This window comes from Hippopotamus amphibius, chromosome 2, assembly GCF_030028045.1.
Source record: "Hippopotamus amphibius kiboko isolate mHipAmp2 chromosome 2, mHipAmp2.hap2, whole genome shotgun sequence".
NCBI classification, from domain to species: domain Eukaryota; kingdom Metazoa; phylum Chordata; class Mammalia; order Artiodactyla; family Hippopotamidae; genus Hippopotamus; species Hippopotamus amphibius.
Window position 1 is genome coordinate 108923605 of NC_080187.1, and position 17970 is coordinate 108941574.

General features: G+C 36.4%; 1 non-coding gene across 1 annotated transcript; it reads right to left on the reverse strand.

The window, feature by feature from the left end:
• Window positions 1-7529: 7529 nt before the first annotated feature.
• Window positions 7530-7600, reverse strand: LOC130847227 (small nucleolar RNA SNORD56). The gene has a single exon (XR_009052012.1). It is a non-coding gene; the product is annotated as a small nucleolar RNA SNORD56 (small nucleolar RNA).
• Between the last annotated feature and the right edge of the window lie 10370 nt (window positions 7601-17970).

The following is a 17970-nucleotide window of genomic DNA, read 5'->3' on the forward strand; positions in this document are numbered from 1 at the left end:
ATGGCATTTTTCTCAGAACTAGAAAAAAAAATTTACAACTTGTATAGAAACACAAAAGACCCCAAATAGCTAAAGCAATCTTGAGAAACAAAAATGGAGCTGGAGGAATCAGGCTCCCTGATTTCAGACCATACTACAAAGCTACAGTAATCAGGACAGTATGGTGCTGGCACAAAAACAGAAATACAGATCAATGGAACAGAATAGAAAGCCCAGAGATAAACCCATGCACCTATGGCCACCTAATCTATGACAAAAGAGGTAAGACTATACAATGGATAAAAGACAGTCTCTTCAATAAGTGGTGCTAGGGAAACTGGACAGCTAAGTGTAAAAGAATGAAATTAGAACACTCTAATAACATACACAAAAATAAACTCAAAATGGTTTAAATGTGAGGCAGGATCCTATGAAACTCTTAGGGGAAAACCTAGGTGGAACACTCTCTGATGTAAATCTCAACAATATCTTTTTGGATCCACCTCATAAGTAATGAAAATAAAAACAAAAAGAAACAGATGGGACCCTAGTTAAAATTAAAAGCTTTTTCACAGAAAAGAAAACCCTAAACAAAATGAAAAGACGACTCACAGAATGGGAGAACATATTCTCAAATGATGTGACTGACAAGGGATTAATCTCCAAAATCTACAAAGAGCTCATGCAGTTCAATATTAAAAAAAAACAAACAAAAAATGAGCAAAAGATCTAAATACACATTTTTCCAAAGAAGACATACAGACATCCAAAAAGCACATGAAATGATGTTCAACATCACTAATTATTAGAGAAATACAAATCAAAACTACAATGAGGTATCACCTCACACCAGTCAGAATGGCCATCATCAAAAAAATCTATAAACAATAAATGCTGGAGAGAGTGTGGAGAAAAGGGAACCCTCCTACACTGTTGACAGGAATGTAAATTGGTGCAGCTGCTATGGAGAACAGTATGGAGGTTCCTTAAAAACTAGATATAGAACTCCATATGATTCAGAAATTTCACTCCTGGGCATATATTTGGAGAAAACCATAATCTGAAAAGACAAATGCACCCCAGTGTTCATTGCAGCACTAGTTACAATAGCCAGGATATGGTAGCAACCTAAGTGTCCATTGACAGAGGAATGGATAAAGATGTGGCGTATATACATACATACAATGCAGTATGACTCAGCCGTAAAAAGAATGAAATAATGCCATTTGCAGCAACATGGATAGATTGTCATACTGAGTGAAGTAAGTCAGACAGAGAAAGACAAATATCATATGATATCACTTATATATGGAATCTAAAAAAAAAATGTTACAAATGAACTTATTTACAAAACAGAAATAGAGTCACAGTTGTAGAAAACAATCTTATGGTTACAAGGGGAAAAAGTGGCAGAAGGGATAAACTAGGAGACTGGGATTGACATATACACACTACTATATACAAAATAGATAACTAATAAGGACCTACTGTACAGCCCAAGGAACTCTACTCCATACTCTGTAATGACCTGTATGGGAAAAGAATCTAAAAAGTGGATATATGTATATGTATACCTGATTCACTTTGCTGGATAGCAGAAGCTAACAGAACATTGTAAATCAACTATACTCCAATAAAATCTTTTTAAAAAATGAAACAATGTAAGTGGATTGCTTTGTTTATTTTTATCATTTTAAATAAAATAATTATATTTATTGGGTGCATATTAAATGCCAGAGGTGCCTCTAAGTGCTTTTTAAGGTACTATTATCTTCACTGTACAGATTAGAAAACTGAGGCAAAAGAACATAAGACACAAACTGTCATAGTTATTATTAAGTGGAATCAGAGTATTTGCCCCAGAGCTCACATTTTCAAGCAATGCAATACACTGTCTTGTATGTAGTTTTGGTAAAATCTTAAATACTTTTAAAAAATTATAATCATGAAAATTCATAAATAAATATGAATTTAAATTACTGCTATCATCCTATACTGCATGCTCATTAACACTAGAGTCAAACACAAAAGGGATCAAAAATCCACACAAATGAAGGCAGTTACATCCATTTAATCTGTCAATGCAAGAGAAATTCAGGAAAAAAAATTGTCAAAATGGAAAACTATTTTCAATCTCATTAATATAAAACCAAAAGGTGATTGTTAAAATTTTCAGATAAAACTAAGAGTAGTTTTCATGAACAAGTCATTTCTTATTTGTCTTTGGGGAAAAAAATTAAGCAAAATATTTCTGCATTTTTTGATGCTTTATATTCTCCTCATCTTGGCATCACAGTAAATATAGTCCAAAGCTACACCCTGAATCTGTTGAAAGATACATCTTGTCCCTTTCCCAACCGTGAGGGAAAAAAATTGGCATTTCACATCAAATAACTGGAATCAGAGATGTGTTTACCTTACAAATCTCAAGTTATACATACAAAATTATTTTTAAGGTGCATTCAAAGTTTATATATGTAAACTTTTATATTTATATATTTTATATTATATATATTAAAAATTCTGGCTATAACCTTTAAAAATACTCCAACAAAATTATCTTTTATATTATTAATATCAAAAATAATTTATAATAATTTTGTATCCAGAATCATACATATATGATATCTGTTACATATATTATTTTTAAATGTACCTCAGAAAAGTAGTGTTCTCTTATTTAATTCTAACTTGTGAACCTAATGGTTCCTACTGTGTTTCATTACAAACACGTATAATTTTTTTCTTAAGTTTAGTATTTAAACATCACTGAAAATTTATTTTTTCACCAATATGCAATGGAAATATGGAAATCTACATAGCAGCTTTTTGAGGGATTTTCCACTTTCACTTGTGTGTAACTAGGTGTATCAGAGTGGAATAACTGAGTAACCATAGCAATGGTAAAATAATTCATTAACTTGGCAGTGTACCATAACTGTATTATTATCAGGAAAATTAACAATTTTTTCCTATGTCAGGTTGTTGCTTTTCTCAGAGTTTTGGCATATTATATATTGATGAGCTATTCTTTCATGGTCTGAAAGCTGTTAGTGACATTTTGTGATTTAAACAATTTTCATCATAACATTTCATGAACCTGTATCAACATATAATATCAGCAGTACAAAAATACATTTGACATGTGCTAATTTACCTAAAATGCCATAGTTAAGTTACCTTGTTTAAAAGTTAAGATGTTTTTATTCAGTTCTTCTAACATTATTTGAACTGTATTTTTTGAGAAAGAAGGGATTCTTAGGCTATATTTTTTCTGTTCTTACACTTCATTGTATACACAGTATTTTATATTTTTGGCTCAAGAAATGACACTGAGTTTGGAAAACAATCAAAATCTGAGGAAAAAGATCAAGTACAGAGTTTTGAAAATCTAATTCACAATGTCACCACCATGATTCTGCCATTCGTATGGTAGTAGAGAGAAAAAAAAAAGAGGATTATTTAAAAAGTTGAAACATATATTCTTTTAAACATGAGTGCATATTTTTAAGTGTAAACCAAGGTGGTGGTTTTACTAACAGGGAACCCAACACTGAATGTGGTTCATCCTGGTAGTCGGCTGTGCTAGTCCACCATGATTACTCTCTCACCCTAACAAGACCTCTACAGCACAACAGAAAGTGTCTATGGACCTGGATTAAGAAGAATTAAGTATCACTAGATCCAAAAAGAGTACTTAGAAACAGTAAGATTTTTCCGGTACCCTCTGCCTTTGTTCATAGTCAAAAGTGGCCTCAAGGAGATGAGTTAGGAGCTGGACACAGAAGTCAGGAGAAGGTGATGCTGGCCTGGATGAGGGCAATGCAGGTGCAGTGAAAGGAGGGAAGGATCTGAGATGTGGTCCTCATTAGAGGGCAGGTGTGCTGGCAGGACTGGTTGAGAGGGAGTCAAGGAAAAGGAGGGGTCAAGGATGCTGGCTTCCTGCACCTGGCAAGAGCAAATGGCACTGTTTACCTGGACAGGAAGGCCCAAAAGGGAGCAGTTTTGCACAGAAGATGAGTCAAGTTTCAGTTGTAATGATGTTAGAGGCATTTGTGGTACTAAAATGGAGATGTCAGCTAAGTGGTTGATCTCCAAGCTTGATGCCCAGAAGAGTGGCTTTATCCAGAGCATCTATTTACGTGTCACCATCCTAAAGCTGTAACTCAGAGATACAAGGGTAAAAATGATCAGTCAGGGGAGAAAATGTAGAGACTGTTCCCCAAATGCCAAATAGTGATACTGTTAATAAAGATCATAGTAATGAGGTTATCGTAATAATTAATTAAAGTTAGTATTAATTAATAATGAGTGTTAGCTTATATGTTTATAAAACCAATGGTATTAACACTATTAATGTTGAATAGTATGTTCATATTACTATTTGTTAATATTTAATGAATATTAAAAGCCCAAAATTGTATACAGCTTGGTAGAAATTGAAGGCTCTAAGAAAAAAGAAAATTCTTATTAGGAGCCACAGTGTAGATAATACACATCAACAACAAAATGTCTAAGCAGACAGTAACCTTATAATCAACAATTTATTTCCAAGAGAATATAGATAAACTACAGTACAGCAAACACTGAATTCAAGAAAGCTCTAGACCCCAATAACCTCAGATATTACATACTAGATTACATACTAGAAAATATTAAAATGCTTATTTTATTTTGACAAAGGTTTAATGCATCTAAAAAAAGTCACTCCTAAACATTATGTCATAGTTCTCAATTGTTTACCAGAAAAACAGAAATTTGAGAAAACAACATATAAAAAATCACAGTGGAGGATTTAGACCACATCTCTGCCATCAAGTACTACACTGACCATATGAAACTGACAATATTTGACTATTTTGATCTACAAAAAAATGGCAAATTGACATATTTAAACTAATTGACTAAAAGAAACATTAAAAAGAGTTTGAAGAACACATTTAAAACTTCTTCACTATGTTTAAAATTTAAAAAGACAAAATCCCTGCTTTCACTGTGTTTACACTCTGGAAGAACCACAGACAATAAGGCTGACCTGAACATTAAAACAGATTGGAAAGAGAGAGAGAATAAGCTTCCTAGATTTCTTGTATTCCTGCAAGAGGCCCTGGCCTCCTGAAATGTACATGATATGAAGACAGAGAGTGTTTGCTTTCATTTCCATTAGACATACTTCATCACATACCACTGGAATTAGAAGGGTAGTCATTTGTCCAGTCTATTGCTTTCATCCAGAAGGATAATAAAACTTCCCTTATCACCCAGAGAAAGCCCACATTAGGCCCAGGGTAAACCCTAGAGTACTAGAGTGGAACTTCACCATTCTATGTGTGTACATGTCAAAAGGAGAAAAGTCAGAACAGGGAAGGCCTCTGGGTAGTGCAAAGTGAGACAGGGACTACCTGGTTCCTGGTGGATTTACCCAATAATTGTGGTTAAGATTCAGGTCCCTTACATTTCCAAGGAGACACTTTCAGGAGGGGAAAGGGATGGCTGTCCTCTCCCCCTATATAAGTAAAGAATAATAATTTTTCTTCATCCTTCACCTATAGGGTTTCCAAGTATCATGTAAAATGACTGACATGGCACTTAGCACATGTTCCTTAGGATAAGGACTTGGGCAAGTGGAGTGTCCACACTCCTGCTATTTACAGTGAGGTATTTAATCAGAAATCAGTTTTTGATCCAGAATACCTCATGAGCTCATTCTCAATAAATCAAAGGTGAATATTAAAACCACAATGCTCAAAGCATTTCTGCTAAGACCAGGAACAAGACGAGGATGTCCGCTCTTGCCACTTTTATTCAACATAAAGTCCTAGCCACAGCAAACAGAGAAGAAAAATAAATAAAAGGAATCCAAATTGGAAAAGAAGAAGTAAAACTGTCACTGTTTTCAGATGACATGGTACTATACATAGAAAATCCTAAAGATGCTATCAGAAAACTATTAGAGTTCATCAATGAATATGGTAAAGTTGCAGGATACAAAATTAATACACAGAAATCTGCTGCATTTCTATACACTAACAACAAAGATCAGAAAGAGAAATTAAGGAAACAATCCCATTTATCATCAGATCAAAAAGAATAAAATACCTGGGAATAAACCTACCTAAGGAAGCAAAAGACCTGTACTCTGAAAACGATAAGATGCTGATGAAAGAAACTGAAGATGACACAAACAGGTGGAAAAATACACTGTACTCTCAGATTGGAAAAATCAATACTGCAAAACAACTATTCTACCCAAGGCAATCTACAGAGTCTATGCAATACTTATCAAATTATCAACATTTTTTCTCACAGAATTAAAACAAAAAAACTTACAATTTATATGGAAACACAAAAACCCCCCAGATAGCTAAAGCAATCTTGAGAAAGAAAAACGGAGCTGAAGGAATCAGGTTCCCTGACTTCAGACTATACTGCAAAGCTACAGTCATCAAGACAGTATGGTACTGGCACAAAAACAGAAATATAGATCAATGGAACAGGATAGAAAGCCCAGAGATAAACCCATGTACCTATGGTCAATTAATCTACAACAAAGGAGGCAAGAATGGAGAAAAGACAGTCTCTTCAATAAGCAGTGCTGGGAAAACTAGACAACTACATGTAAAATAATGAAATGAGAACATTCTCTAACACCATACACCAAAAATAAACTCAAAATGGGATTAAGGATCTAAATGTAAGACCAGATACTACAAAATTATTAGAGGAAAACATAGGCAGAATACTCTTTGACATAAATCACAGCAGTATCTTTTTGGATCCACCTTCCAAAGTAATGAAAATAAAAACAAAAATTAAAAAGTGGGACCTAAGTAAACTTAAAAGCTTTTGCACAGCAGAGAAAATCATCAACAAAGTGAAAAAACCCTCACAGTGGGAGAAAATATTTGCAAATGAAGCGACTGACAAGGGATTAATCTCCAAAATATACAAACAGTTCATGCAGCTCAATATAAAAACAACAAACAACGCAATCAAAAAATGGACAGAAGATCTAAACAGACATTTCTCCAAAGAATACACACCGATGGCCAAAAAGCACATGAAAAAAATTCTCAACATCGCTAACCATTAGAGAAATGCAAAGCAAAACTACACCACGCAAAGCAAAACTATAATGAGGTATCACCTCACACCAGTCAGAATGGCTACCATCAAAAAGTCTACAAACAATAAATACTGAAGAGAGAAAAGGGAACCCTCCTACACTGTTGGTGGGAATGTAAATTGGTGCAGCCATTATGGAAAGCTTTATGGAGCCTCCTTAAGAAAACTAAAAATAGAACTACCATATGATACAGCAAGCCCACTCCTGGGCTTACATCTGGAGAAAACTATAATTCTAAAAGATACATGCACCCCAATGTCCACTGCAGCACTATTTACAACAGCCAGAACATGGAAGCAACCTAAATGTCCATCGACAGATGAGTGGATAAAGAAGATGTGGGGGGGGAGGTGTGTGTGTATACACACACATATATATGTATACACACATAATGGAATATTACTCAGCCAAAAATATTTTTTTTTCACTCAGACCCAAAGTATCAACACTCACTAGGTGAACTGCTGTTGACGAAAAATACTACCATCATTGTAGCAAAAATATTTAAGTAATGCCATTTGCAGCAACATGTATGGACCCAGAGATTATCACACTAAGTAAATCAAAGACAAATATCATGTGATAGCACTTACATGTGGAATCTTAAAAAAAAATGATACAAACTTATTTACAAAAGAGAAACAGACTTGCAGACTTAGAAAACAAATTTATGGTTACTAAAGGGGAAAGGTGGGGGGTGGGGGTAAGGATAAATTAGGAGTTTGGGATTAATATATACACACCACTATATATAAAGTAGATAACTAATAAGGACCTACTGTATAGCACAGGGAACTCTACTCAATACTCTGTAATAACCTCTATGGGAAAAGAATCCGGAAAAGAATAGATATATGTATATGCATAGCTGAATCACTTTGCTGTACACCTGAAACTAACACACCATTGTTAATCAACTATACTCCAAAATAAATTAAAAATTTAAAGAGAAACTTCCAGAAAAATAAAATTTAAAAAGCCCATACCACAAACAAGCCTGTCACAGATGGACAGCTTTGTATCAAAAACAAACAAAACAAACAAAAAAACCATGTCATTTAAACAACTTTGAACTATTAAAAATAAATTTCAACAAATTCTCAAAGCAAATATTATGAATTCCTTTTTCCCCCTTACCAAAGTACAAAATAGAATCTAGAGGAGATTGAATAAATTACTAAACACCCACACAATGGATTATGAACTGTATTTTTTAAATTCTTATATTTTTGAATATTTTATTCTGTAGAATTTGATAGACAATATTACACAGAATTTTTACAGGTGCAAAAGTATCAATATAAGGAATCCTTATTTGTCTATTACTGAGCCCCTAACCCATTAAACCATAGCCAGTCCTGTTCCACCCACAACCCATCCACAACATCACTGGTTAGGGATAATGATAGCACTCCCTCCGCATTTAATCTAAGACTGAGGATGCTGTGGCTGGTCCAGCATCTACCCCAGAGGATGAATTCCAGACACCTGTCTGCCCTGCCTCGCAAAGCTGAGCCATGCTCCACCAGAACCTGTTATCACCAAGGCACCTCAAGCACATTCCTTCTGATTTACATACACATGCTACTATATATAAAATAGATAATGAATAAGAACCTACTGTATCACACAGAGAACTCTACTTAGTACCCTGTAATGACCTATATGGCAAAAGACTCTAAAAGAGAGTGGATATATGTGTATGTATAACTGATTCACTTTGTTATACAGCAGAAACTAACACAACACAACACTGTAAATCAACTATATTCCATTAAAAACTTTTTTAAAAAAAGATGCTATCCTTTTGTGGAGCAGGCAGTAATGAGTAAAGAGACCTGGACAGTTATTTCCATTCTGTCATCTCCTTTTCATCCACGTAACCAACACAAGATTTTTCTTCTATTTTTAGGTGTCTGGTGTTAAAGTATTCTTAACCTAATTAATCTGTGAAAGTAGGTTACAGAATTTTAAAAAGTTTGCCCACAAAAGTCACTCTGCAGTAGTACAAGGTCATTAGAGAGCTATGTTCAAGACACCATCAATATGAGAAGCTCAGAAATGATAAAAATTACCATTTCTTATTTTGGAACTAATTCCCACAGGATAGTAACTTTACTATCAACTTTATACTTAGGTGGTTTATATAAGGCATAAAACTGGTAATAAACAGCATTTTTATTTCACATACATGATAAAAATTATCTTGTATTTTTATTTAATATTAAATAAAATGTGGAAAAAATTGATTATTCTAGCCATCAGATCTATCATTTATTTACTTTCCTCTTATACATATTTTTAAAAAACCAATCATATGTGGGAGGTTATTTCCATTTAGATTGGCAGTTAAAATTTATGGTAGAATAAACTACATAGTATTATTCAAGTCATAAAGTAATGTAGGTCTAAAATAATATTACTTACAGCAATCAATAACTGAGAAATTGACTCAAATATTCCAAAAGAAAACAAATAAATGTCAAGCACAGCAGCAAAGGTTAATAATCACTTAAATCAACTCTACAACCTTGCTTTTGCAGCAGATTAAGTTTGCCCAACTCAAAATGAATGTTAATTTATTATTGTGAGAAACACGGCTGCATTCTAGAAACCACTAACACTTTTTCTAATGCTCAGAGCATCAATCTCAAGAATTAATATCCCAAGTGACAAAACCCAACACATTCATTTAAGTGAACTGGGCTCCATGTTTCACGAACTTTCTATCCAAGCACAATCAACTGAGCAAAGCAGTAGACTCCATGTGGTTTCAGGAATTGATCATAACTAATAGTGTTCCATGATTCTAAAATTTTATTAAATGAGCCTTCATCTCTAATAAATTTAATATTAATAATAATCTATAAACCAATACCTTTTATAGAAAAAATTTGATGTACCAGTCTGTTATGGCTATTAAATTTTGTTTTGCTCAAGAAATCAAAGTGTTTTATAATTTACCTTCTTTTCCAATATTATCACTTCTACCCAACTACATACCATATTCCTTTAAAGAAACCACATCATGTTTTCATTATTCTTGCAAAATACCCAGAATTTCCTATATCAATGTCTTATATAAGCTCTTATCTCTTTGAATTTCCTACTCCTTCAGGTCTTTGAAGACTTTTAAGTCCTAATATTTTTCAATGAAGCGTCTAAGATCTCTTCTGTCAGATTTACACTCCTGCATTATGCTTTTGTTTTTAGAGTTACATTAGCAGTCATCAGAGGCATGTGAGATTTTGCTATTGTCCTAGAACTGGTCTCATTCTCAAAGTGACAACAAAAGACATGAATAAATCCACCACTGAGAGCAAAGATTTTCCTATGAAGGACATCATTACATCTTTGTGAAACATTTGAAACATGAATGTTTGGAGAACTGGTCAACCCCACATCCTTATGAAGTCAACTTAGGTCTGATAAGAGGAAAGTCTGGCAAGAGAAAAGGTGAACTTCTGAGGGATTTCAGGGTGAGTTGATCAATGGTGTCCTCTTCCCTCACATCTTCCTAGTGTAAGGAGCAGAAAACCTTTTACTTCCCAAAAGATAACGTATAAAGATTCTACTGTGAGGGATGAGTGCTGTTTCCATTTCCATCTGGCTGTCTGCTCAGCTACTGGCTCGTCAATAGCTCTTAAATAATTAGGATTAGAAAAAGAAAACTGTAAAGGATGGTGTGTCAGGTGACGGCCAAGAGACAGACAGGGAGGACTGCTCCTTTGGATTACCAGCTCCTAAGAGGCTTGAAAGAAAGATTCTGTACCCAGAGGAATGACCAAGAATTAAGGACAATTGCCAACTGTGCTGCAGTCTTATGGGTAAAAAAAGTCATGTATTTTAACAAAATGAAGTGAGTTGACTCAAGCAGGGATCAGGGAAACAAACGGCTAAATCTCACAAAGACATGCCCATGCGTAGGGAAGTTGTTGGATATAAACCCTCATCAGCATTCATTCTTTATTTACAATTTATTTTAGTGATGTATAATTGATGCACAATGTTGTGTTTAATATCTGCTGTATAGCAAACTGGTCTGGTTATACATATGTGTACATTATTTTCCATATTTTTTTTCATTATGATTTACCACAGGATATTGAGTATAGTTCCTTGTGCTATACCATAGGACCTTGTTGTTTATCCATTCTATATACTGGTTTGCATCTGCTAATTCCAAACTCCCAGTCCATCCCCACCACCTCCCTCCCCCTTGGCAACCACAAGTCTGTTCTATCTGTGAGTCTGTTTCTGTTATCAGCATTTATTCTTAATATTCAATTATTCACTTAAAAAGAAGTTAGAGATAAAACTTCATTTTTAAGGAAGTACAGTGCATTTCTTTTGAATCTTTATCTGAGACATCCTTTATAACTTCTGATCCCCCCTAAAGGAAGTGAAGAAACTTTAATTGAACTCATACTAAATTGCAGGTACTCTGAGTAAATATTTTTGAATTTTCAGTTGATGAAGCAAACAGCAAATCCCTGAAAGCCAGAAACAAAATAATATTGCAATCTGATCTCCCATTATTTCTCCAAACATTTGTGCCTCTAGACATTTACCACCAAACATATTCTCCCAATCATGGCAGTTTCATCACATTTTCTAAATTTATCTTGAGTGGATTCTCACCTCCAGACTTTCCCCCACAGCATTCTTTCATCAGTGGCTTGGACAGAGTGGGCAGGAAAAAGGCAGTTGCTCTCTGTATCAGTTCTCTGTTGTACCATAGACTTCATGGTTTAAAACAACAGAAATGTATCATCTGACAGTTCTGTAGAACCAAAGTCTAGTGCAGGTCTCAATGGGCTAAAATCGTGGTGTTGGCAGGGCTATGTTCCTTTTTGGATACTTCAGGGGAGGAACTGTTTCCTCTTCATTCAGTTTGTTAGCAGAATTCAGTTCCTTGAAGAACAAGTTACCGTTTCTTTGCTGACAGTAAACTGAGAACCAAACGTCTTGCCAGATGCATAGCAAAGTCAATCTACTGATGCCAGGTGGAGGTGAAGGAACGTGCAGCATTGATTGCAGGTGCCAAGCAAGGAGTCCAGGCAGCTAATGCTCAAAAGACCCAAACTCCCTGATGGCTTTTGGTCTAGGGTTTTCAAAGGCAGCCTAAAGGAGAGGGTTGCAGGATGTGTGAGCTTGTGGACAATTTTCTGCTCGGTTGGGGGTGAGGTAGCAGTTGGCATTTCAGGGATCTCAACCATCAATCTTCTGAGTTCAGCCAATCTAGGGCCTATGTGTTTAAGGTTAGAATTTTTCACCAGAAGGGGTCTGGTTCTGTAGAAACAACTTAAGACTCTGCATCAGATGTTGTTATCTGTCTTTCTCAAGGAGAACTAGGGCCTCAGGACCCCATCCCACAGTCTGACTTGGTGCTTAAGTTGATATCTCCTTCCTTGCCCTACGGTCTCTCCTTTGCTCCCTTTTCTGCTCCTTTTTTTTTTCCTTTATTTATTTACTTACTTACTTTCTTATTTTTTTGGCTGCACTGGGTCTTAGTTGTGGCACATGGGATCTTCATTGCAGCATACAGGATCTAGTTCCCTGAACAGGGGTTGAACCTGGGTCCCCTACCTTGAGAGCTCAGAGTCTTAGCCATTGGACCACCAGAGAAGTCCCCCTGTCCTTTCTTAAATGATTAATCTTTTGAACCAGTTCTTTGGAACTCAGGGAGCCCTAGGAGACTAAAGGTTTTCCCACAGGCAGGAGGCAGGGGACAGAGAGGGGCTTGTGCTGGGAAGCCCTGGAGGGTCCTGCTCAGTCTCACTGTCTGGAAGTTGCTGCACCCCGTGTGTGGCCTCCTTAGTCCGTCTTCAATGCTGTAAAAGTACCAGTTGTCCTCTTGCTTTGAATCTCTCATGCCTCATCTTTAATCTCATCTTTTATACTTCACCTGGGAAAGGTTCTACTGCTTTAGAGGTTCATGTGATCAGACCAGGCCCAGATAATCCATAAGGACCTCCACCCCTGCAGTGTCTCTCTTTCTAAGTAACATAATCTCAGCTTCCAAGCATAGGGCATGCCCATTTTGGGGGAACCAGGGTTCTGCCTGCCACACTGCCCTCAAAGGCAACCCCAAAAGAGGAAAACTTGTAACATTTACCATGTTGTCATGATAGTTGCTAGTGCTAGTTGTCCATATTAGAGTACAATTCATGAAAGCAAGAGTCCACCTGTCCAAGACCTGACTTAACCAGAAGATAGAGCAGGACACACACATGCTGGTACTGATGTGGAGGTACATTTCTGGTGATGACTACCCCTATATTCTTTTATTTTTTTTACATTATTCAATTACTCAACTTTATTTTTTGAAAATAAATTTTTTATTAGTTATTTATTTTATAACCTTAATATTCTTTATAGCCTCTTTCTTCTTGCCTTTCTTTTCTCTTATGGTATTTTCTTCCTTTATTTCCTAATTAAAATTTTTTTAATTTTTATTGAAATATAGTTGATTTACAATGTTGTGCTGGCTTCAGGTGCACAGCAAAGTGATTCAGCTACATATATATACATATATATACACACATATGTTTTATTTATATATGTATATATATATTCCTGTTTTCACATTCTTTTCCATTATAAGTTATTACAAGATATTGAATATAATTCCCTGTGTTATACAGTAGATCCTTGTTGGTTATCTATTTTATATATGGTAGTGTATATATCTTAATCTCAAACTTCCAATTTATCTCTCCCTGTCTTCCCCTTTGGTAACCACCAGTCTGATCTGTTTGTGGGTCTGTTTCTGTTGTATAAATAAGTTCATCTGTGTCATATTTTAGATTCCACATATAAGTGATATCATATGGTATTTGTCTTTCTCTGTCTGGTTTACTTCCCTGAGTATGATAATCTCTAGTATGAAAAAAAAAATTTCCTAATTTTTTTTTTATTTCAAATAATCTAAACCTACTGGGTTAAGAAAAATTTTCAAGAATTCAAACATAATCAAAATTTGCCTGAAGTACTAGACAAATGGCCCCCGTGTGTTTCCCATCCTCTCTGCCAAGGATCATGGAGGTGTGTTCTTATGATAGGAAGGCTCACAGAGGTGTATATAGTGTAGATGCCTCCACCGTGATGTGAGAGGATCCAGGCATCATAAAATGCCAAGTGATCTCCCAGGTGAGAAACCATAGTCTACTTCTGGAAGTTTCTAAAATGTGGTTGATAAAACAGGATCAAAGATCTGGAAAATCATCAGTGTATGAAAAATAATAACTATGGTAACACACCAGGGTGGAGCAAGGCAGTGCAGTGTGGGTGATGTGAGAAGAGGACAAAGGAAGAATGAGATGCAAACCCCACCTCACCTCAAAGGGGTTTTTGAAGTATTTTGTTTTTACTGCAGTTATTTAATGCTAATTTTTCGCTTGGTCCAAGTGCTGATGATTTTAGGAATTTTGGAATTAACAAAGAATTGAGATAAACTCAGTGTGCTTAAATTCAGATGTTCCTGATTCAAAGGAATGTCATAAGTTCAAAAATCACAAATGAATGCTTAAACTACACTAATAGAAATCCATATTTTGTAATGAAAGTCTTTTCAGTTATTTAGCATCTTCTAAGTACAGGTCATTTCACCCATCTCAAAATGCGGGTGTTTGAGGAGGGAACAGATTCCCTGTTCTTAGGCGTAACCAGTGCAATATCTACTTATTTAACTACTCTGGGGTTCAGTTTCCTTACAAACAATATCACAGATCTAGTGTTTTTGCTACCTATCTCTTAAACTGATGGAGCAATAAAATGTGAAAATTTTAAAAGGTCAAAATTAATTCAGCATAAACTTTAATATTTTTAATAAATGACAATAATATCCATCATCCTGTTATAATGGAAAAATAGATACTCTTACCCCAAAAGCCTCATCAACTAATTTCACCCTAACACCCCGTTCACTCTTTCTTTGAAAGTTTACCAGGTTTGAGCTGGTTCTTACCATGTCCACAACCACCCAGTTGGTCCAAACCACCATCACCTTTTTCCCAGAAGACTGGACAAGCCTCCTGTTTAGTTACTTTGCTTCTGCCCATGTCCACTTCTGTATTTTCCCATGTGGAAGTCAAAAGGCAAATGCTAAACTATAAGTTAGACCATGGTGCTCCTTCCAGTGACTTCCCATCGGGCTAGAGGAAGAACCAAGTCCTCAACCTTGTCCACAAAGTAACCAGAACGCTGTCTCTCTGACTTCACGCTTACTGACCACCTTCTCTACCCACTGGCACTCTTTGTCTGCCTTGCTCTTCCCTGAGTACAGCAGGAGCTGTCCGAACTCGGGGCTGCTGTACCTGCTGCTTTCTCTGCCTGGACTGATTTTCTGGAAGCACAGACATGCCTCCCCTTCCTTAAAGTCACCACTCAGGTTACCTTCTTCCTAAGATCTGCCCTGAGTTATAACACCACCACCTTAAACTTGCTCTCCCCTTACTCTCCTATAATTTTCTCTTTAACATTTATCACAATTTAAAATACTATATTTCTCTTATTTATTTTCTGTAAATATACTCTTTCCTCCACTGAAGCATCTGCTGTATCAGAAAATGATGTTTGCTTTTTTTTATTTGTAGCTGCATCCTCATCACTTAGAACAAAGCTTGACACAAAGTAGGCACTCAATAAATGTCTAGAGAGTGATGCTTGAAAGAGTAACATAAACTTGAATGAGTACATTCTTGTATAGGTCATTCTATGAAATGAGATAAATTGAGGGAATCACTTTGGACTCTAACAATCCTATACAAAGTTGCAACCTCCCCCAAACCAAAAGAAATAGTTACTATCACACCATTCTGTGTATTTCTTATTCACCTCCTATAACAATATGAAAGAGCTCACTTGTAACTGCAATAAAATATCCTTCAGGACAAGAACCTTGCTCGTCCGTCCGGTTCAAACTATAACTCAAGATATGAGACCAGTTTCACAACACTTTACAGAGTTCATCACATGTTAGTTACACAGAGGAACGCATGAGTGACTATCGAGGGATGAATTAACGTGAGCGCCCTTCTGCTTTTCGGTGATGACGGAAGGACAATGACTCAGAGAGGAAAACAGAAAGTGGGAAAAAAAGGAAGAAGTATTCCTTTCCATCAGTGCTCAAAGGAAAAAAAAGATCACTCAAATTACAGTATAAAGACAAACAAAGGACCAGTGAAGGAAGCTCAGATATTTACATGAATTTATATTACGAGATCCTCCCACACCAAGTCAAGTAAATGTGACCATCTGTCTATGAACCTCTCACACTATGCACATGACCTTCTTGTCCATTTTTCCCAATTTCATGTGTTTAAGGTTGTAGGGTTGGTGTCAGCATAATACAGGGGCACGGGTAGTCTGGCCAGGGATTAAGACAAGGGGTAGATGACCCATGGAGTCAGTTCACAGCCTCCTTCTTTTGTTCCACCTGTGTAAGCCTTTTTCATAGGACATTTTGGATTTACTTTCACCATGCACAAGATTTGTAAAAGGAGAAAATACAAAATAAAATTCACTATTAACCTTGTGATGGGGAAGCAATCTGAAATTATGATTCCAAGCTGCAGACTTAATTTAACATGCAAATTCATTTATTTAATAAATCTAAAGTAAATTGATTAGCTGGTGCTCCTTTTAAAATAACATGTCAATTTCAATGAAAAATGGACCTCGCTATGCTTTATTTGTCCCTTGACCAACACCAAAATGACATGTTCCTGTTGGGAAAAGACAGGTGGCCATTTGACTGTCAGGTCTACAATACCACCATCGCGCAAAAATTCTCAGTCTTTTGATATCCTTCACTGCCAAGCTCTGGAATAGCATGATCTCAGTAAGAGAGTGAAGAGGTGATGCTCCTGAAGCCATAGGTGGCTTTGCCTCCTGCAGATGAATTAATGCCAAGGCACACATAGGTCATACACAGGGCACCTGTATTTTGCTTCCTCAGATTGAGTTAAACTACACTCTGAATCTGTGCTGCTCCGAATTGGTCAAAAGTCCCCTCAAATACAGCAGCGATACCTACAGGTTTAACTCAGCTTGAAATCTGCAAACTGAAGTGAAAAGGCTGCTTTTCAAAATAAGGTTATTTTTTACATGTTTTCCCTGGTAAATCTTGAAAGTGTAGTTTAAATTTTTAATGTTTTACTAAACACCATAAGAATAAATTGCTTGCCACTCCATTGTTACTATCTAAATTGTGCAAGACTTATCTTAAAAAATATATCAGAAATGTTTGGCAGGCGTTGGGCAATCTGCTCACTGCAAACAACGAGGGCCAAGTCTTCCCCCTCCAGAGGCTTATCTTTTACTGGGGAAAATAGACAATGCAGAAACCATTAATAAAAACATGATACAATTTCAGTTGGAAGAAAGCACAGTGTGAAAACAGAATACAACAGATCAACGGTTAGCAGTGATCCGTAGAGAGGGGCCCTCTGAGGCCGAGAGGTTTGTGTACAGAAATGTGTGGAAACAGAGGGACAGGCCACGCAGATGCCAGGAGGGAGATGGTGCCTGGGCCCCGAGGACAAAGTCCTTTCCCAGAGTGAACCCGGCTTGCCCAGGAAAGACAGCAGGACGTGATGCAGCAGGACGTGGGGACAGAGCCAGGGCCAGGTGTGAGGGCCCTGCAGCCTGGCGGATTCTATGGAGGGCTTTCCACAGGTGAGTTTACCTTTCAGAGAGTGGTGCGGGGGTGGCAGCAACTAGACATCCTTTCAGCAACTTAGAAAACGGATCATTATCGTCAGGGAGGCATGGGCGGCGGGGGAGCTGGAGGGATGCGTTTGGATTTGCATTTATTTTAAATATTGTTCCCACAGACGTTGTCAGTGTGGAGTGTGCAACAG